The sequence below is a fragment of the Enhydra lutris genome, unplaced genomic scaffold (genome assembly GCF_002288905.1).
Source record: "Enhydra lutris kenyoni isolate GAN:26980312 unplaced genomic scaffold, ASM228890v2 scaffoldscaffold5, whole genome shotgun sequence".
In the NCBI taxonomy this organism is placed as follows: Eukaryota; Metazoa; Chordata; class Mammalia; order Carnivora; family Mustelidae; genus Enhydra; species Enhydra lutris.
The window spans coordinates 26,669,298-26,690,981 of record NW_019154089.1 but is presented as its reverse complement, the minus strand read 5'-3'; positions in this window follow the sequence as shown (position 1 = coordinate 26,690,981).

The following is a 21,684-nucleotide window of genomic DNA, read 5'->3' as shown; positions in this document are numbered from 1 at the left end:
CCTTAAGTAACTAATTTGTAGAATTTAAAATTATGTGCAATTTAATGTCTTAAAGATGTATGGTTATGACAGTGCACTTTGCCAATTTATTCCTCACTTGTTTATGTTTACATTCTCAAAGAACCTTTTTCTTTGTATTAGTTTCTTGAATTGCAGGCCGTTTTTCATTACATCTTGCTTTGTAAGGTTTACCAAAAAACTTACACAACACAAATAGAGGGATATAATTTGTGAGATTATAAATGGCACCTTTTTACTGTAATAAAATAAGCAAAGAATAAATAAAACTGAATTAAACTGAAGCTCATTAGTGAGATATGAAACAACACAAAAAGAAACTTGAAGTATTTAATAGCAAATCTTCAGAGTCCCCCTTTGCGTAATAAATGTTTGACTCGGGTGGGAAGCCTGGCAGTGTTTTTCAGCATGCTAGATTTTCCAGTGTCTCTGCAGCCAGGTCAGAGGAGAACTGCGTGGTCCATGTGTATGACAGTGGCATCCTCCTATCTATGGGATTTAGAAAAGAGAAAAAAATTAGGAAGCATAGAAATACAGTCTAATTCTAAAATAATTTACTTTTAATCCTGTCAGTGACTTCCATTATGTAGACACTGGCTTCAATTTGTTCTTTGTTCTTCAGATGCCTAGCACCTTGGTTTTGCTGTCGTGTTGGGATGAGGGGAGGGAGAAAAATGAGGGAAGGAGGAAGGAGAGTAAGAATGTGGAAGCTGAAGACAGGTAGTCAGGACTCAAATCTTATCAGTTACATGCTACATCACTTTAGGCAAGTTACAACTTTCTAAACCTCAGTTTCTACCTCCGTGAATGGGCATAACAATAGTCCCTACTGCATAAGATTTGTTGTGACAGTTTGTGGAAACATAGCATGTAATGTGCTCTATACAGTGCACCATACAACAAGCTATTATGAGGAAATTTAAAGCAGAAGAGAGTATATGCTAAACATCAAATAAGTAGTAAGAGCAGATATAAGCAATGAAAGGCCTAGAGAAGAGAGGGATGTAAATATAGTAACATTTGATGTATCATGGTGGCTTCCACACATAAATGAAGAAGATATGATTAATAGTCTTAGTAAATCATAGTCAAATTTTGGTTTCAGAAGCTACACAATCCAGAATATGTGTCTCCCCCTTCCTGAATTTTCTGTTATGGTCACAATTCACAATTCAATAATTTGCTTTAGAGTCAGTTAAAGAGCTTTTTATTGGTTCAAACAAAAACCAAACACATGGGCTGTCAGTAGTTACTACCAGGTGCTGGAAATACTGAAGGAGTTTTGAAAACATCCAATTTGGCATTGCAACTGCAGGAGTCTCTTAGTAACTGTTGTCATGTATAATATCCTCTGACAGAACTTAATATTTTAGCTGATACTGGAAGAAGATACAGAAACTCTGGTGCTTAAATTTCTCTGTTCGTGGAATTCTCATGTTAAATATTTTTATGCTAAGTAATTCAGTTCCAAACATATTAATGCTTCTAATAACTTCCCATAACCTAACCCGGAGTGTTATCAGTGAACTGGGTAAACTGGTAGTGATCAGTTGGGTGAGAAGGTACAAATAAATTGTTCTGTTCACCCCAAACATAAATGCAGCTGACTCTCCTTAGTGACAGAGTATAAATAGATCATGTTATATAAGGCACATAGAGGTTTTTTTTAACCTTTCAAAAGAATTAGCATTGCACATAGCATTACTATTTAAGAATTTCCTCTACATGGAACATGGTGTTTAAAAGTCTACCCCCACTGACACTCGTCAAAACCAAGAAAGCAAACAAAGATTGAGAATCTGTATTTTGAGGAGTCTTGGTAGGTGAACACAGATTGGTGTAAGCAGAGACAGAATGCCCTGAACAATGCTGAGAATAGGCATCTGGTTAAATGAAGTTTCCAGTGAACAGAAAGTCCAGCAGAAAACTTAGTTACCTGTCACAAAAGTCAGATGGCTATTTTTACTGACCCAGAAAATAAAGTAGCACACAGAAGGGTCCTTAAATTTTATAACTACTTTGTGAGTCCTGACTGTATTCTTACTACTTCTACTATCAGTGACAGCCAAGAGATATCAATCTAGTTAATTTACATCAGAAAGACCTTCTGTAGACTCAAATCTCGGCTTGCCCAGGATTAAATCCTTTAGGAACTCATGATTCAGTGACATTGGTAGTTCTTTGTTGTTGTTTTTTTATTTGTTTGTTTTTTAATTTAATTTAATTTTTTTCAGTGTTCCAAAATTCATTGTTCATACACCACACCCAGTGCTCCATTGCAATACGTACCCTCCATAATACCCACCACCAGGCTCACCCAACCCCCACTCCCTCCAAAACCCTCAGTTTGTTTCTCAGAGTCCACAGTTTCTCATGGTTTGTCTCCCCCTCCAAATTCCCCCAACTCACTCCATCTCCCAGTGTCTTCCTTGTTATTCCTTATGCTCCACAAGTAAGTGAAACCATATGATACTTGACTCTCTCTGCTTGACTTATTTCACTCAGCATATCTCTTCCAGTCCCATCCATGTTGATACAAAAGTTGGGTATTCATCCTTTCTGATGGAGGCATAATACTCTATTGTATATATGGACCATATCTTCTTCTTTTTTTTTTTAGGATTTTATTTATTCATTTGACAGACAGAGATCACAAGTAGGCAGAGAGGCAGGCAGAGAGAGAGGAAGGGAAGCAGGTCCCCCGCCGAGCAAAGAGCCCGATGTGGGGCTTGATCCCAGGACCCTGAGATCATGACCTGAGCCGAAAGCAGAGGCTTAACCCACTGAGCCACCCAGGTGCCTCTGGACCATATCTTCTTTATCCATTCGTCCATTGAAGGGCATCTTGGTTCTGCTATTGCTGAATGAACATTGGGGTACAGATGGCCCTTCTTTTCACTACATCTGTATCTTTAGGGTCAATACCCAGTAGTGCAATTGCAGGGTCATAGGGAAGTTCTATTTTTAATTTCTTGAGGAATCTCCACACTGTTCTCCAAAGTGGCTGCACCAACTTGCATTCTCACCAACAGTGTAAGAGGGCTCCCCTTTCTCCATATCCTCTTCAACACTTGTTGTTTACTGTCTTGTTAATTTTGGCCATTCTAACTGGTGTCAGTTGTTATCTCAATGTGGTTTTGATTTGAACTTCCCTGATGGCTAATGATGATGAACATTTTTTCATGTGTCTGTTAGCCATTTGTATGTCTTCTTTGGAAAAGTGTCTGTTCATGTCTTCTGCCCATGTTTTGACGTGATTATCTGTTTTTCGTGTGTTAAATTTGAGGGGTTCTTTATAGATCTTTGATATAAACCCTTTGTCTGTAGTCATTTGTGTAATATCTTCTCCCATTCCGTGGGTTACCTCTTTGTTTTGTTGACTGTTTCCTTTGCTATGCAGAAACTTTTGATCTTGATGAAGTCCCAAAAGTTCATTTTTGCTTTTGTTTCCTTTGCTTTTGGAGACATATCTTGGAAGAAGTTGCTGTAGTTGATATTGAAGAGGTTACTCCTATGTTCTCCTCTAGGATTTTGATAGATTCTTGCCTCACATTGAGGTCTTTTATCCATTTTGAGTTTATCTTTGTGTATGGGGAATGGAACCAGCATTCATGTCCTAGAGGTAGAAAGAATACCCCCCAAGATTAACAAATCTAGAAAGACCTCAAAGCACTTGATTGTAAGACTGATGAATCATAATTTTAGACAAGAGCTTTTGAGAGCAGCTAGGGTTAAGAAATTCCATATGTACAGTGGAAGGTCCATCAGAATAACATCAGACCTGTCCACAGAATCCTGGCAAGCCAGAAAGGGCTGGCAAGACATATTCAGGGCACTAAATGAGAAGAACATGCAGCCAAGAATACTTTATCCAGCAAGGTTTACAGTCAAAATGGATGGAGAGATAAAGAGCTTCCAAGACTGGCAAGGTTTAAAAGAGTATGTGACCACCAAGCCAGCACTACAAGAAATATTAAGGGGGGGGGGGTCTATAAAAGAAGAAAGAACTCAAGAGTATCATAGAACAGAAATTTACAGAGACAATCTAGAAACAAGGACTTCACAGGCGTATGATGTCAATAAAAACATATCTTTCAATAATCACTCTCAACATGAATGGCCTAAATGCTCCCATAAAACAGCACAGTGTTGCAGATTGGATAAAACAATAGGACCCATCCATATGTTGTCTACAAGAGACCCATTTTGAATCTAAGGATACATCCAGGCTGAAAGTGAAGGGATGGAGAAGCATCTTTCATGCCAGTGGGCCTCAAAAGAAAGCTGGGGTAGCGATTGTCATAGCAGATAAATTAGATTTTAAACTAAAGACTATAGTCAGGGATAAAGAAGGACACTACATCATTCTTAAAGAGTCTATCCACCCAGAAGATCTAACAGTTATAAATATTTATGTCCCCAATAGGGGAGCAGCCAACTACATAAGACAACTGTTAATCAAGATAAAGAGTCATATCAATATGAATACATTAATAGTAGGGGATCTTAACACACCACTCTCAGTAATAGATCATCCAAGCAGAAAATCAATAAAGAATCAAGAACATTGAATTACACATTGGACCAGATGGACCTCATAGATATAAACAGAACATTCCACACTAAAACAACAGAATACTCATTCTTCTCAAATGCACGTAGAAGTTTCTCCAGAATAGACCACATGGGGTCAGAAATCAGGGTTCAACCAATACCAAAAGATTAAGATTATTCCCTGCATATTCTCGGACCACAATGCTTTGAAACTGGAACTCAACCACAAGAAAAAGTTTGGAAGGACTTCAAACACTTGAAAGCTAAAGACCACCCTGCTTAAGAATGTTTGGATCAACCAGGAAATCAAAGAAGAACTTAAATAATTCATGGAAACCAATGAGAATGAAGAAACTTTGGTCTAAAACCTATGGGATAGGGCAAAAGCAGTCCTAAGGGGGAAATAAATAGCTATCCAAGGCTCCCTCAAAAAAATTGAAAAATCCAGAATACACCAGCTCTCTTTACACCTTAAAGAACTGGGGAATCAACAACAAATTAAGCCAACCCCACACACAAGGAGGGAAGTAATCAAGATTAGAACAGAGATCAATGAGATAGAAACTAGAGATACAGTAGAACACATCAACAAAACCAGAAGCTGGGTTTTTTTTGAAAGAATCAAAAAGATTGATAAACCATTGGGCAAACTAATCCAAAAGAAAAAAGAGAGGACTCAAATTAACAAAATTATGAATGAAAAGGGAGAGATCATGACTAACACCAAGAAAATAGAAACAATCATCAGAAATTATCAACAGTTATATGCCAATAAGTTAAGCAACCTAGATGAAATGGATACATTCCTGGAAATCTATAAACTTCTAAAACTGAATCAGGAAGAAAATGACAATTTGAATAGACCAGTATCTAGTAACGAGTTGAAGCAGTGATCAAAAATCTCCCAAAAAAACAAGAGCCCAGGACCTAACAGATTCCCTGGAGATTTCTACCAAACATTCAAAGAAGAAATAATACCTATTCTTTGAAGCTGTTTAAAAAAAAGAAAGAAACAGAAGGAAAACTTCCAGACTCTTTTTATGAAGCCAGCATTACCCTGATCCCCAAACCAGGAAAAGAACCCAGAATTTCAGTCCAATATCCTGATGAATATGGTTGCCAAGATTCTCAACAAGATCCTAGCTAATAGGATCCAACAGCACATTAAAAAGATTATCCACCATGACCAGGTGGGATTTATCCATGGGATGCAAGGGTGGTTCAACATTTGCAAATCAATCAATGTGACAGAACAAATCAGTAAAAGAAGAAAGAAGAATCACATGGTCCTCTCAATTGATGCAGAAAAAGCATTTGACAAGATACAGCATCTGTTCTTGATTAAAACGATTCAAAGTATAAGGATAGAGGGAATATTCCTCATCTTCATAAAATCTATCTCTGAAAAACCCACAGTGAATATCATCCTCAGCGGGGAAAAGCTGACATCCTTCCCTTTGAGATCAGGAACATGACAAGGATGTCCACTCTCGCCACTGTTGTTCAGCATAGTACTAGAAGTCCTAGCAACAGTAATCAGACAACAAGAAATAAAAGTATTCATATTGGCAGAGAAGAAGTCAAACTCTCTTTGCAGATGACATGATACTTTATATGGAAAACCCAAAAGACTCCACCCCCAAACTACTAGAACTTATACAGCAATTCAGTAATGTGACAGGATACAAAAATCAATGTACAGATATCAGTTGCTTTCATATATATTAACAATGAAAATATAGAAATGGTAATTAGAGAATCGATTCCATTTACTATAGCATCAAGAACCATAAGACACAGAACACTCATGAAAGAAATTGAAGAAGACACAAAAAGATGGAAGAGCTTTCCATGCTCATTGTTAAAATTATACTGCCTAGAGCCATCTATACTTTCAATGCCATCCTGATCAAAATTCCACAGACATTTTTCAAAGAGCTGAAACAAACAATCCTAAAATTTGTATGGAACCAGAAGAGAACCCGAATTGCTAAGGAAATGTTGAAAAACAAAACAAAACAAAACTGGGGACATTACATTGCCTGATTTCAAGCTTTACTACAAAGCTGTGATCACTAAGACAGTATGGCTCTGGTACAAAAACAGACACATAGATCAGTGGAACAGAGTATAGAGCCCAGATTATGGACCCTCAACTCTATGGTCAAATAATCTTTGACAAAGCAGGAAAAAATATACAGTGGAAAAAAGACAGCCTCTTCAATAAATGGTGCTGGGAAAATTGGACAGCTATGTGTAGAAGAATGAAACTTGACCATTCTCTTACACCATACACAAAGGTTCTTTGTGATTTGACCAAATAAGCATTCATATAAGTGTGTCAAAATCAGTGGGAAATAATCAGAAGATATTCTTCTTCACCACATACCAGTCAGCTTGATAAGAACAAAATTCTTGACAGGATCTTTACACTAATTTTGTGGGATCAGTGGCAGCTAGGCACCATACCGGATATTCAAGGACACAGGGTAGAGCACTCCCCTGCCTTACACGTGCTCTCTGTGAGCCAGGTTGTAAAGACACTCATGTGAAAGAACTTTAGATCATTTTCCAGTGTCTGTGACATCAGTCTTACCATGCGTGTGACAGTTGTACCTTATCTGGGGAGTTTGTTGGAGTTCAGATACTCTGTTGTGTTCCTAGCATCTCACTGACCAGACAGCACCACTATGATGAGAAACAACTGTTAATTGTGAATACAGGAATACTGTGAACTGAAATAGTTAAATTTTCTCTCCCGAAGCACATTTTACTCATACTTACAAATATCTGGACGTATTTTAACTTCATAATTTTTCTGCCAGAAAATAAATTGAATAGTGCTTTAGAAAACATAGGGCCAAAAAGATGGGGAAAAAAGAAGCAAAAAATAGAGTGAGTCTCATTTTATTACAAAATCTGGGCTGACTAGCCATATAATTAGCTAGTTAATTAGGAAAAATAATTAGCATCTTAAGATGTTCACTTCATCATCTGTACATTGGAGACCTTATTTCCCTGGAACTTCTCAGGAATTTTTGATGCCTGAGAAAAGGTATAGTAAACCACTTTTGAGGATTATAAACTACCATATTGTAAGAAATCATTAGCACCAACTATTTGTTTGAAAAGAATAAATAACCAACAAAGAATTATAATCAGACCTTATTTGGATAGTTAATCTAATATAAATGTATTTATTTGTATAGGGAAAAAATGACAGGGGAGGAGAAAATACAGTTGGAATATGTTAATTTTTCCTATCATAATTTTCCTTTCACTAAACTTGTCCTGCGTAAGAGCATGATAAGAAAGTAACTGAACAACTGTGTTGATTGCCAAAGGGTTAATTTTGTCATCCCCAAGACCCACTCTCCCTTTTATTCAAGGATATATAATAAAAGAGGGAAAAAAGACATATGAAAGAAAAATATGGGAGATGATGTTAATGCTTAAGAATAAGGTGAGTAGATTTTTTATAGTCAGAAAATATAGCCTTTATTGTGCTGATTATTTTTAAAATTTGAGTATATTTGACACACAATGTTACATTAGTTGCAGGTGCACAACTTAGTGATTTGATAAGTTTATACATTATGCTATGCTCACCACAAGTGTAGCTGCCATTTGTCCCATTTCATTGCTATTACAATACCACTGACTATTTTTCTTGTGCTCTGCTGTTTATTCCCATGACTTATTCCATTACTGGAGGCCTGTATCTCCCTCTCTCCCTCTCACTCATTTTGCCAAACCTCCAGCCCCTCTCCCCTCTGGCAACCGTTAGTTTTTTTTATTTATAGCCCTAATTATGCTTTTTTCCCCATTTTCTTAAAGATTTCATTTATGAGTGGAATCATATGGTATTTATCTTTCCCAGTCTGATTTATTTCACTTAGCTTAATGCCCTCTAGGTCCATCCATGTTGCTTCAAATCTGATCCTTGTTATGGCTGTGTGAGATTCCTGTGTGTGTGTGTGTGTGTGTGTACAAATATTGCAGCAGTGAACAGTAAGCATAGGGATGCATATACCTTTCTCAGTTAGTGTTTCATTTTTCCTGGGTAAATACCCAATAAAGGAATTATTGGATCATACAGTATTTCTAGTTTTAATTATTTGAGGAACCTACATACTGTTTTCCACAGTGGCTTTACCAGTTTACATTCCCACCAACAGTGCACAAGGATTCCTTTTTCTCCACATCCTCGCCAATCCTTAGTGTTTCTTATCTTTGATTTTAGCCATTCTGACAGGTATGAGGTAATATCTCATGGTGGTTTTGATTTGTATTTCCCTGATGATGAGTGATGTTGAGCATCTTTTCCTATCTTTTAGCCACCTGTGAGTCTTCTTTGGAAAAATATCTAAGTCCTCTGCTCATTTTTAAATTGGATTGTTTGATTTTTTTCTAGTGTTGAGTAAAATGAATACATTTTTGACCTGAAGAAAGAAAGGATCCTTATAGAGATGAAATTAGAAAACTGTAAGACAATAAAGAAATTAGTAGGTAAAGCATCCCAGTTCCCTTTGCAGTGTTTATTTTAATGACCACTGCAAAACATTAACTTGAAAATAAATAAGTTAATGAAACAAATGATGTTTCTCTGTGCTTTTTCTCATCATCCCTCAGCTACCACAAGATACAGCAATTCTGGTATCTCTGGAGATAAACCTGCCAGTTCACCTTGTCCCTTTCCTTGCCATTAGCTAGTATCCAATCAAAACCATTTCATTTGTCAATATAAGTTAGGACCAAAAAAAAAAAAAAATCAGAAGGGTGGCAAATCTTTTGATTAGATATTTAGGTTCATTCTTCTCACTCTGCAGATGATGGAAACCAAGCCCATGATGGTTCTATGCTTATATGAGGTCAAGTACCTAAATTAGTGGCAGAAGCAGGAGAAAAACCCAAATTTCCTGACTCAGACTTCTTGTCTTCTTTCCAATATACCATGCTCCCAACATTGAAAACTTGGAGTATTCATCAGTGAACCCTGGTGGATTCATTGGCGATTTTATGGGAAATCAGAAGATGGTAGTATGGTTTTCTAAGGGAATAGTGACAGAGTGTACTATTAGAAATAAATTTATTCTTAATATTTGTTTCAGTTTCATATTTAGGTCTTTCATCCATTTTGAGTCTATTTCTTGTGTATGGTGTAAGTAAATGGTCCAGTTTCATTCTTCTACATGTGGCTGTCCAATTTTCCCAGCACCATTTGTTGAAGAGACTATCTTTTTTCCACTGGATATTCTTTCATGCTTCATTGAAGATTATCATAGAATTAAGTGTCCATTTCTGAGTTCTCTGTTCTGTTCCATTGATCTATGTGTCTGTTTTTATGCCAGTACCATACTGGCTTGATTATTACAGCTTTGTAATAGAGCTTGAAGTCCATAATTGTGATGTCACCAGCTTTGGTTTTCTTTTTCAGCATTCCTCTGGTTATTCAGGGTCTTTTCTGGCTCCACACAAATTTCAGGATTATTTGTTCCAGCTCTGTGAAAAAAGTTGTTGGTATTTTGATAGGGATTGCAGTGAATGTATAGATTGCTCTAGGTAGCATAGACATTTTTAACAATATTTGTTCTTCCAGTGCATGAGCATGGGATCTTTTCCCATTTCTTTGTGTCTTTCTCAATTTCCTTCATGAGTATTCTATAGTTTTCTGAGCACAGATGCTTGTCTCTTTGGTTAGATTTACTCCTAGGTATCTTATGTTTTGGGTGCAATTGTAAATGGGATCGACTTCTTAATTTCTCTTTCTTCTGTCTTGCTGTTGGTGTATAGAAATGCAACTGATTTCTGTGCATTGATTTTATATCCTGACACTTTACTGAATTCCTGTATGTTCTAGGAGTTTTGGAGTGGAGTCTTTTGGGTTTTCCACATAAAGTATCATATCATCTGCAAAGAGTGAGAGTTCGATGACTTCTTTGCTGATTTGGATGCCTTTTTTTTTTTTCTTTTTGTTGTGTGATTGCTGAGGCTAGGACTTCTAGTACTATGTTGAATAGCAGTGGTGATTGTGAACTTTCCCTGCCATGTTTCTGACCTTAGGGGGAAAGCTCTTACTTTTCCCCATTGAGAATGATATTCCCTGTGGGTTTTTAATAAATGGCTTTTATGATATTGAGGTATGTACCCTCTATCCCTACACTGTGAAGAGTTTTGATCAAGAAAGGATGCTGTACTTTGTCAAGTGCTTTTTCAGCATCTATTGAGGTATCATATGGATCTTGTTCTTTCTTTTATTAATATATTGTATCACGTTGATTGATTTGTGGATGTTGAACCAAGCTTGCAGCCCAGGAATAGATCCCACTTGGTCATGGTGAATAATCCTTTTAATGTACTGTTGGATCCTATTGGCTGGTATTTTGGTGAGAATTTTTGCATCCATGTTCATCAGGGATATTGGTCTGTAATTCTCCTTTTTGATAGGGTCTCTGGTTTGGGGATCAAGGTAATGCTGGCCTCATAAAATGAGTTTGGAAGTTTTCCTTCCATTTATAATTTTTGGAACAGTTTCAGAAGAATAGGTATTCAAAATCCTTGAGGAGCACACAGGGAGCAACCTCTTTGACCTTGGCCACAGCAGGCAAAAATGAACTCTTCGACTTCATCAAAATAAAAAGGTTTTGCACAGCAAAGGAAATAGTTGACAAAACCAAAAGGCAGCCTACAGAATGGGAAAAGATACTTGCAAAAGTTTTATCAGATAAAAGGCTAGTGTCGAGGGGCGCCTGGGTGGCCCAGTGGTTAAAGCCTCTGCCTTCAGCTCAGGTCATGATCTCAGGGTCCTGGGATTGAGTCCTGCATCGGGCTCTCTGTTCAGCAGGGAGCCTGCCTCCTCCTCCTGTCTCTCTCTGCCTGCCTCTCTGCCTACCTCTCTGCCTACTTGTGATCTGTCAAAAAAAAAAAAAAAAAGGCTAGTGTCGAAATTTGTAAAAAAGTTATCAAACTCAATACCCATAGAAAAAAATAATCCAATCAAGAAATGGACAAAAGACAAAAACAGACATTTCTCCAAAGAAGACATCCAAATGGCCAGGAGACACATGAAAAAATGCTCACATCACTCGGCATCTTGGAAATACAAATCAAAACCAAAATGAGATACCACCTCACACCAGTCAGAATGGCTAAAATTAACAAGTCAGGAAAAACAGATGTTGTTGAGGATGGGGAAAAAGGACTATCCTTTTATACTGTTGGTGGAATGCAAGCTGGTGCAGCCACTCTGGAAAACAGTGCAAAGGTTCTTCAAAAAGTTGAAAATAGAACTACCCTATAATCCAGCAATAGCGCTACTGGGTATTTACCCCAAAGATACAAATGTAGTAATCCAAAGGGATATCTGCACCCCAGTGTTTATAGCAGCAATGTCTACCATAGCCAAACTATGGAAAGAGCCCAGATGTCCATCAACAGATATGGATAAAGAAGATGTGGTATATATATATACGTTGGAATATTACTCAGTCTTTAAAAAGAATGAAATCTTGCCATTTGCAATGATGTGTACAGAACCAGAGGGTATTATGCTAAGTAAAAAAGTCAGTCAGAGAAAGACACTTATGATTTCACTCATATGTGAGATTTAGAAAACAAAACAGGGGAACATAGGGAAATGGAGAAAAAATAAAACAAGAAAAAATCAGAGAGGAAGACAAACCATAAGGGACTCAGAGACTCTTAATCATAGGAAACAGACTGAGGTTTGCTGTAGGGGAAGGATAGTGGGGGAATGGAGTAATTGGGTGATGGTCGTTAAGAAAGGCAAGGTTATGTAATTAGCACTAGGTATTATATACAACTGATGAATCACTGATCTCTGCCTCTGAAACCAATAATATACTATATGTTAATTAATTGAATTAAAATAAAAAGAGTAATGTTTAACTTAGTCTTTATTCAATGTAACCCCAGAATTTAGTCCCCTGCACTGTACTGTAAGTTCCACAATATCAGAAATGTTTGCCTTGTTTCCTAGTGTATCCCCAGAACCTCGCGCAGTGCTAGGTCCTTGAAAAAATAGGCAGTCAATAAATCTTCGTGGATGGAATGAATAAAATGAATAAAATAAAAGACAGTGAACAAAGGCATGGACCTTGCCCTCTATTGGAAATTATGGTATAGAAACTGTTTTATTGCAAAGTCAAATATCCCAAGTGCTATAATGAAGGGCTCAAGTTCTCTGTGATGAGTGAAATTAATAACAAGAGGTGAAGTCAGCAGAAATGGGGAATCATTAAATCTTTCAATGAGCAGTAGTTCTATATCCTGCCTTTATGAACTGGAAAAGGCTTATTTTATTTAGAATTTTTCTGGGTGCAAGAACAGTGAGACAAGTAATCTCTAAGGAAGGAGGGAAATGGAATTTATCATAATGAGACATATATTTCTTTGGGATTGAGGTACAGAGATCACTATACAGCCAGGAATCACAGAAACAGGAAAACTTTCAAAAACAGACCCAGCTCTATCTATCCCTCTCAGGAACTGAAGGACAGACAGTCCAGCTTTGCTAGTCTTGCCTAGTCAAGCTTGCTCTCAATACCAGATCATTGCCTCTGCTTCTTTGTGCTCTTAATACATCAATCATCACTGCAGTTTCCTTTTACTTCCTTTTGTTTCCATTGCCTTCTTTATTAAAACACTTGTACTTCAGTTCCAAATGCTAACACCCTCAACATCTTATCTTTAAAATGCCAAGTGAAGGGACACCTGGGTGGCTAAGTCAGATAAGGGACCACCTCTTGATTTTAGCTCAGGTCATGATCTCAGTGTCCTGGGATCAAGCCCTGCATGGGCTCTGCCCTCAGCAGGGAATCTGCTTCTCTCCCTCTCCCTCTGCCCCTTCCCCTGCTTGTGAGTGCTCTCTCTCTAAAATAAATAAATCTTTAAAACAAAAATGCGAAGTGAAATATCTTGTAAGTAAGTAACTAGCTACCCAACAAAAAGGCAATTTGTGGCTCAGGGCTATGTAGCTTGTTGATCTTTCAATAGAACTATCAACAGTTAACAAATTTCTGAGAAGAAATCCTGGGAAAGTGGGCAGGTGTAAAATACACTAGTGAGAACATGTACTTATTGGCTATTTTTTTAGATTATAAAATTAATGGTTAAATAAAATTCATGATTATCATCATAACACTGAATTACTGTATTATTCTGGTACATTTTCCTCCAGTCTATTTTCATGCATATATTTCTAATACTATGCATGTACTTTTTAAAAAATATGTGGGATCTCACTCTCTATATAAAGATTTTATTTATTTGACAGAGAAATCACAAGTGGACAGAGAGGCAGGCAGAGAGAGGGGGAAGCAGGCTCCCTGCCGAGCAGAGAGCCCAGTGTGGGGCTTGATCCCAAGACCCTGAGATCATGACCTGAGCTGAAGGCAGAGGCTTAACCCACTGATCCATGCAGGCACCCCTCACTCTATGTATTTTTATAAATCTCACATTTCTGATTGCTTATATATATATTCCTTGTTCCCCTAAAAACACTGATTTAAGTGACTATGTAATCTCTCTTAGAAATTCGTCATCTTTACTTACCCTCAATTTCCTGCAATCAGGCTTGTACGCACAATAACATACACTGCACCATCAATACCACTCTCCACATTTTTAATTTAATTATCTGTTTACCTATATTTTTCATTCTCAGTAAATATTAGACATACAGTGTAAGCCTAGGTGGTGTGAGGTACTAGGCGCACAAATATGAGTAAAATATTTTACCATAGGCCCAAATCTGAAGCCCATATCTAGACATGGGAACAACCTATTACGATGCAATAGTACAAGTGATAGTAAAAAAAAAAAAAGAAGAAGAAGAAGAAGAAGCAGTAGCAGCAGCATACACGTAGAGCCGTGAATTCCAAGAGGAAGAAATGGCTAAATCTGCCACAAGAAACAAGCAAGGGAGGCTTCTTAGGGAAAATAACATTACTCTTATTAATCCTGAAATTCTTATCAAAGAAACACAAACTGGTTAAGCTTGTAGCTGGAGGAGACACAGGAGAGATTGGGCCAGCTGGAGAAATGTCTCTACTATTTGAAATAGTTTGGAGTTTATCTTGAAAGCAAGAACAAGCCACTGAAGGATAAGACAAGTTAGAGATTGTTGGAACAACCCAGAGAAAGATGAAGAGAGCTGATAGTGCTGAGGTCTTGGAAAGCAGTGAAGAGACTTGGAGATATTTAGGAGGTAAATAAAATGATGTTTATCCACCAATTAGATGTGAATTTTAGAGAGATGGGAGCTGAAAATTTTTAGTGGGTTTATTAGTAGTTGGTGGATCTGTGGGTATAATGCAGAGCCAGGATGGATCAGTTTGGGCTTTACTAAGTTTGAAGTAATTAAAGGATATGAAACTAATAATACACTGTATATTAATTAAATTGAATTTAAGTAAAAAATTTAGAAAAACAAAAACCAGAAACAAAACAAAACAAAAAGGTCAACTGGGGCTATCTTTCCAAATTGTAACTGATAACTTCCTCCAAAATTTCAATGACTCTACACTGCACTCAGAAACAAGTCTAAAATCCTTTAGAATTTTATGTCTGTGCTTAATCTGGCCTTACCTAACGTCCCATTATTATCTCCTGTCCCTTTCCCTCTCCCTCACACTGTTGTTCTATTGTTGCTACACCCCTTCCCAACTAGAGTCTTTGTACCAGAAGTGCCTGAAATGCCTTTCCATCCACTTTCCTTCTCTTTCAACTAAATTCTACTGGTTACACAGACCACAGCTGTTTTTCTAGCTCTACATTGTCAGGAAAGGCTGTGTGCTTTGTAACAAACATCATATAGTTGTTCATAAACTGGCCTTTTCCCTTGTCTAATATTCTTGTCTCTAAAGAATAGAACCTCCACAAGGTCAGGTTAGGGATTTATCCATTTGTTTACTTCTATGTACCCATTGTCTCATACAGTTTCTGAATATAATGGGCAATCAATAGATTCTTGTTGGAAAAATAAACAAAATAATGGATGTTGAGAGGAAAAAAACATAAAGTCACTTATAATTAGTATGACTTCAAGTGATTTTTTTTTTTTTAATTTTATTTTTTATAAACATATATTTTTATCCCCAGGGGTACAGGTCTGTGAATCGCCAGGTTTACACACTTCACAGCACTCATCATAGCACATACCCTCCCCAATGTCCATAATCCCACCCCCCCAACCCCCCTCCCCCCATTAACCCTCAGTTTGTTTTGTGAGATTAAGAGTCACTTATGGTTTGTCTCCCTCCCAATCCCATCTTGTTTCATTTACTCTTCTCCTACTCCCTTAAGCCCCCATGTTGCATCTCCTCTCCCTCATATCAGGGAGATCATATGATAGTTGTCTTTCTCTGATTGACTCACTTCGCTAAGCATGATACCCTCTAGTTCCATCCACGTCGTCGCAAATGGCAAGACTTCATTTCTTTTGATGGCTGCATAGTATTCCATTGTGTATATATACCACATCTTCTTTATCCATTCGTCTGTTGATGGACATCTAGGTTCTTTCCATAGTTTGGCTATTGTAGACATTGCTGCTATAAACATTCGGGTGCACGTGCCCCTTCGGATCACTACGTTTGTATCTTTAGGGTAAATACCCAGCAGTGCAATTGCTGGGTCATAGGGTAGTTCTATTTTCAACATTTTGAGGAACCTCCATGCTGTTTTCCAGAGTGGTTGCACCAGCTTGCATTCCCACCAACAGTGTAGGAGGGTTCCCCTTTCTCCGCATCCTCGCCAGCATCTGTCATTTCCTGACTTGTTAATTTTAGCCATTCTGACTGGTGTGAGGTGGTATCTCACTGTGGTTTTGATTTGTATTTCCCTGATGCCGAGTGACGTGGAGCACTTTTTCATGTGTCTGTTGGCCATCTGGATGTCTTCTTTGCAGAAATGTCTGTTCATGTCCTCTGCCCATTTCTTGATTGGATTATTTGTTCTTTGCGTGTTGAGTTTGCTAAGTTCTTTATAGATTTTGGACACTAGCCCTTTATCCGATATGTCATTTGCAAATATCTTCTCCCATTCTGTCAGTTGTCTTTTGGTTTTGTTAACTGTTTCCTTTGCTGTGCAAAAGCTTTTGATCTTGATAAAATCCCAATAGTTCATTTTTGCCCTTGCTTCCCTTGCCTTTGGCGATGTTCCTAGGAAGATGTTGCTGCGGCTGAGGTCGAAGAGGTTGCTGCCTGTGTTCTCCTCAAGGATTTTGATGGATTCCTTTCTCACATTGAGATCCTTCATCCATTTTGAGTCTATTTTCGTGTGTGGTGTAAGGAAATGATCCAATTTCATTTTTCTGCATGTGGCTGTCCAATTTTCCCAACTCCATTTGTTGAAGAGGCTGTCTTTTTTCCATTGGATATTCTTTCCTGCTTTGTCGAAGATTAGTTGACCATAGAGTTGAGGGTCTATTTCTGGGCTCTCTATTCTGTTCCATTGATCTATGTGTCTGTTTTTGTGCCAGTACCATGCTGTCTTGATGATGACAGCTTTGTAATAGAGCTTGAAGTCTGGAATTGTGATGCCACCAACTTTGGCTTTCTTTTTCAATATTGCTTTGGCTATTCGAGGTCTTTTCTGGTTCCATATAAATTTTAGGATTATTTGTTCCATTTCTTTGAAAAAAATGGATGGTACTTTGATAGGAATTGCATTAAATGTGTAGATTGCTTTAGGTAGCATAGACATTTTCACAATATTTATTCTTCCAATCCAGGAGCATGGAACATTTTTCCATTTCTTTGTGTCTTCCTCAATTTCTTTCATGAGTACTTTATAGTTTTCTGTGTATAGATTCTTAGTCTCTTTGGTTAGGTTTATTCCTAGGTATCTTATAGTTTTGGGTGCAATTGTAAATGGGATGGACTCCTTAATTTCTCTTTCTTCTGTCTTGTTGTTGGTGTAGAGAAATGCAACTGATTTCTGTGCATTGATTTTATATCCTGACACTTTACTGAATTCCTGTACAAGTTCTAGCAGTTTTGGAGTGGAGTCTTTTGGGTTTTCCACATATAGTATCATATCATCTGCAAAGAGTGATAGTTTGACTTCTTCTTTGCCAATTTGGATGCCTTTAATTTCCTTTTGTTGTCTGATTGCTGAGGCTAGGACTTCTAGTACTATGTTGAATAGCAGTGGTGATAACGGGCATCCCTGCCGTGTTCCCGACCTTAGCGGAAAAGCTCTCAGTTTTTCTCCATTGAGAATGATATTTGCGGTGGGTTTTTAATAGATGGCTTTGATAATATTGAGGTATGTGCCCTCTATCCCTACCCTTTGAAGAGTTTTGATCAGGAAGGGATGCTGTACTTTGTCAAATGCTTTTTCAGCATCTATGGAGAGTATCATATGGTTCTTGTTCTTTCTTTTATTAATGTGTTGTATCACATTGATTGATTTGGGGATGTTGAACCAACCTTGCAGCCCTGGAATAAATCCCACTTGGTCGTGGTGAATAATCCTTTTAATGTACTGTTGAATCCTATTGGCTAGTATTTTGGCGAGAATTTTTGCATCTGTGTTCATCAAGGATATTGGCCTGTAGTTCTCTTTTTTGATGGGATCCTTGTCTGGTTTTGGGATCAAGGTGATGCTGGCCTCATAAAATGAGTTTGGAAGTTTTCCTTCCATTTCTATTTTTTGGAACAGTTTCAGGAGAATAGGAATTAGTTCTTCTTTAAATGTTTGGTAGAATTCCCCCGGGAAGCCATCTGGCCCTGGGCTTTTGTTTGTTTGGAGATTTTTGATGACTGTTTCAACCTCCTTACTGGTTATGGGTCTGTTCAGGCTTTCTATTTCTTCCTGGTTCAGTTGGGGTAGTTTATATGTCTCTAGGAATGCATCCATTTCTTCCAGATTGTCAAATTTGTTGGCGTAGAGTTGCTCATAGTATGTTCTTATAATTGCCTGTATTTCTTTGGTGTTAGTTGTGATCTCTCCTCTTTCATTCATGATTTTATTTATTTGGGTCCTTTCTCTTTTCTTTTTGATAAGTCTGGCCAGGGGTTTATCGATCTTATTAATTCTTTCAAAGAACCAGCTCCTCGTTTCGTTGATTTGTTCTATTGTTTTTTTGGTTTCTATTTCATTGATTTCTGCTCTGATCTTTATGATTTCTCTTCTCCTGCTGGGTTTAGGCTTTCTTTCTTGTTCTTTCTCTAGCTCTTTTAGGTGTAGGGTTAGGTTGTGTACCTGAGACCTTTCTTGTTTCTTGAGAAAGGCTTGTACCGCTATATATATTCCTCTCAGGACTGCCTTTGTCGTGTCCCACAGATTTTGAACCGTTGTGTTTTCATTATCATTTGTTTCCATGAATTTTTTCAACTCTTCTTTAATTTCCTGGTTGACCCATTCATTCTTTAGAAGGATGCTGTTTAGTCTCCATGTATTTGGGTTCTTTCCAAATTTCCTCTTGTGATTGAGTTCTAGCTTCAGAGCATTGTGGTCTGAAAATATGCAGAGAATGATTCCAATCTTTTGATAACGGTTGAGACCTGATTTAGGACCAAGAATATGATCTATTCTGGAGAATGTTCCATGTGCACTAGAGAAGAATGTGTATTCTGTTGCTTTGGGATGAAATGTTCTGAATATATCTGTGATGTCCATCTGGTCCAGTGTGTCATTTAAGGCCTTTATTTCCTTGTTGATCTTTTGCTTGGATGATCTGTCCATTTCAGTGAGGGGAGTGTTAAAGTCCCCTACGATTATTGTATTATTGTCGATATGTTTCTTTGATTTTGTTATTAATTGGTTTATATAGTTGGCTGCTCCCATGTTAGGGGCATAGATATTTAAAATTGTTAGATCTTCTTGTTGGACAGTTCCTTTGAGTATGATATAGTGTCCTTCCTCATCTCTTATTATAGTCTTTGGCTTAAAATCTAATTGATCTGATATAAGGATTGCCACTCCTGCTTTTTTCTGATGTCCATTAGCATGGTAAATTCTTTTCCACCCCCTCACTTTAAATCTGGAGGTGTCTTCAGGTTTAAGATGAGTTTCTTGTAGGCAACATATAGATGGGTTTTGTTTTTTTATCCATTCTGATACCCTGTGTCTTTTGATTGGGGCCTTTAGCCCATTAACATTCAGGGTAAGTATTGAGAGATATGAATTTAGTGCCATTGTATTGCCTGTAAGGTGACTGTTATTGTATATTGTCTCTGTTTCTTTCTGATCTACTACTTTTAGGGTCTCTCTTTGCTTAGAGGACCCCTTTCAATATTTCCTGTAGAGCTGGTTTGGTATTTGCAAATTCTTTCAGTTTTTGTTTGTCCTGGAAGCTTTTAATCTCTCCTTCTATTTTCAATGATAGCCTAGCTGGATATAGTATTCTTGGCTGCATGTTTTTCTCGTTTAGTACTCTGAATATATCATGCCAGCTCTTTCTGGCCTGCCAGGTCTCTGTGGATAAGTCTGCTGCCAATCTAATATTTTTACCATTGTATGTTACAGACTTCTTTTCCCGGGCTGCTTTCAGGATCTTCTCTTTGTCACTAAGACTTGTAAATTTTACTATTAGGTGACGGGGTGTGGACCTATTCTTATTGATTTTGAGGGGGGTTCTCTGAACCTCCTGGATTTTGATGCTTGTTCCCTTTGCCATATTGGGGAAATTCTCTCCAATAATTCTCTCCAATATACCTTCTGCTCCCCTCTCTGTTTCCTCTTCTTCTGGAATCCCAATTATTCTAATGTTGTTTCGTCTTATGGTGTCACTTATCTCTCGAATTCTCCCCTCATGGTCCAGTAGCTGTTTGTCCCTCTTTTGCTCAGCTTCTTTATTCTCTGTCATTTGGTCTTCTATATCACTAATTCTTTCTTCTGCCTCATTTATCCTAGCAGTGAGAGCCTCCATTTTTGATTACACCTCATTAATAGCTTTTTTGATTTCAACTTGGTTAGATTTTAGTTCTTTTATTTCTCCAGAAAGGGCTTTTATCTCTCCGGAGAGGGTTTCTCTAATATCTTCCATGCCTTTTTCGAGCCCGGCTAGAACCTTGAGAATCGTCATTCTGAATTCTAGATCTGACATATTACCAATGTCTGTATTGATTAGGTCCCTAGCCTTTGGTACTGCCTCTTGTTCTTTTTTTTGTGAATTTTTCCGCCTTGTCATTTTGTCCAGATAAGAGTATATGAAGGAGCAAGTGAAATACTAAAAGGGTGGCAACAACCCCAGGAAAATTTGCTTTAGCCAAATCAGAAGAGATTCCAAATCGTGAGGGGGGAGAAAGGGGATAAAAAGAGGTTCAGAAAGAAGAAGAAGAAAAAAAAAAAGAAACAATTAAAAAAAGAAAACCAATAAAGAAAAAATATAAAAAGGAAAAAAAGAATATATATATTAGATAAACTAGTTAAAAAAGGAAAGGGTAAAAGTTAAAAAAATTTAGCAGAAGAGAAAAATAAATTGAAAAAGAAAAAAAAATTAAATTAACTGCAAGGCTAAAGAATCATGGGGAGAAAGCTATGAGTTCCGTGCTTTGCTTTCTCCTCCTTTGGAATTCCGCTGCTCTCCTTGGTATTGAAACTGTACTCCTTGGTAGTTGAACTTGGTCCTGGCTGGGTTTCTTGTTGATCTTCTGGGGGAGGGGCCTGTTGTAGTGATTCTCAAGTGTCTTTGCCCCGGGCGGAGTTGGACCGCCCTTACCAGGGGCCGGGCTGAGTAATCCGCTCGGGTTTGCTTTCGGGAGCTTTTGTTCCCTGAGCGCTTTCCGTAGAGTTCCGGAGGGCGGGAATGAAGATGGCGGCCTCCCGGTCTCCGGCCCAGAGGAGCCAAGAGCCTGGGGCCCCACTCCTCAGTGCGCCCTCAGAGAACAGCGCCGATTACTCCCGTCACCCTGCCTCCGGCCGCGCTCCGAGCTGACCAAGTCTGCGACCGGTTCAAGGTAACCCCGAGCTTAGCGCTTACTCCTCGGCTCTGTCTCTGTAGCCGGCTTCCCTGTTCTAATACCTGTAAGCTCTGCGACACTCAGACACCCCCGATCCTTCTGTGACCCTGCGGGACCTGAGGCCACGCTGACCCTGCGTGGGCTTCACCCCGGTTAAGCCTCTGAAGCGATGTCCCTCAGC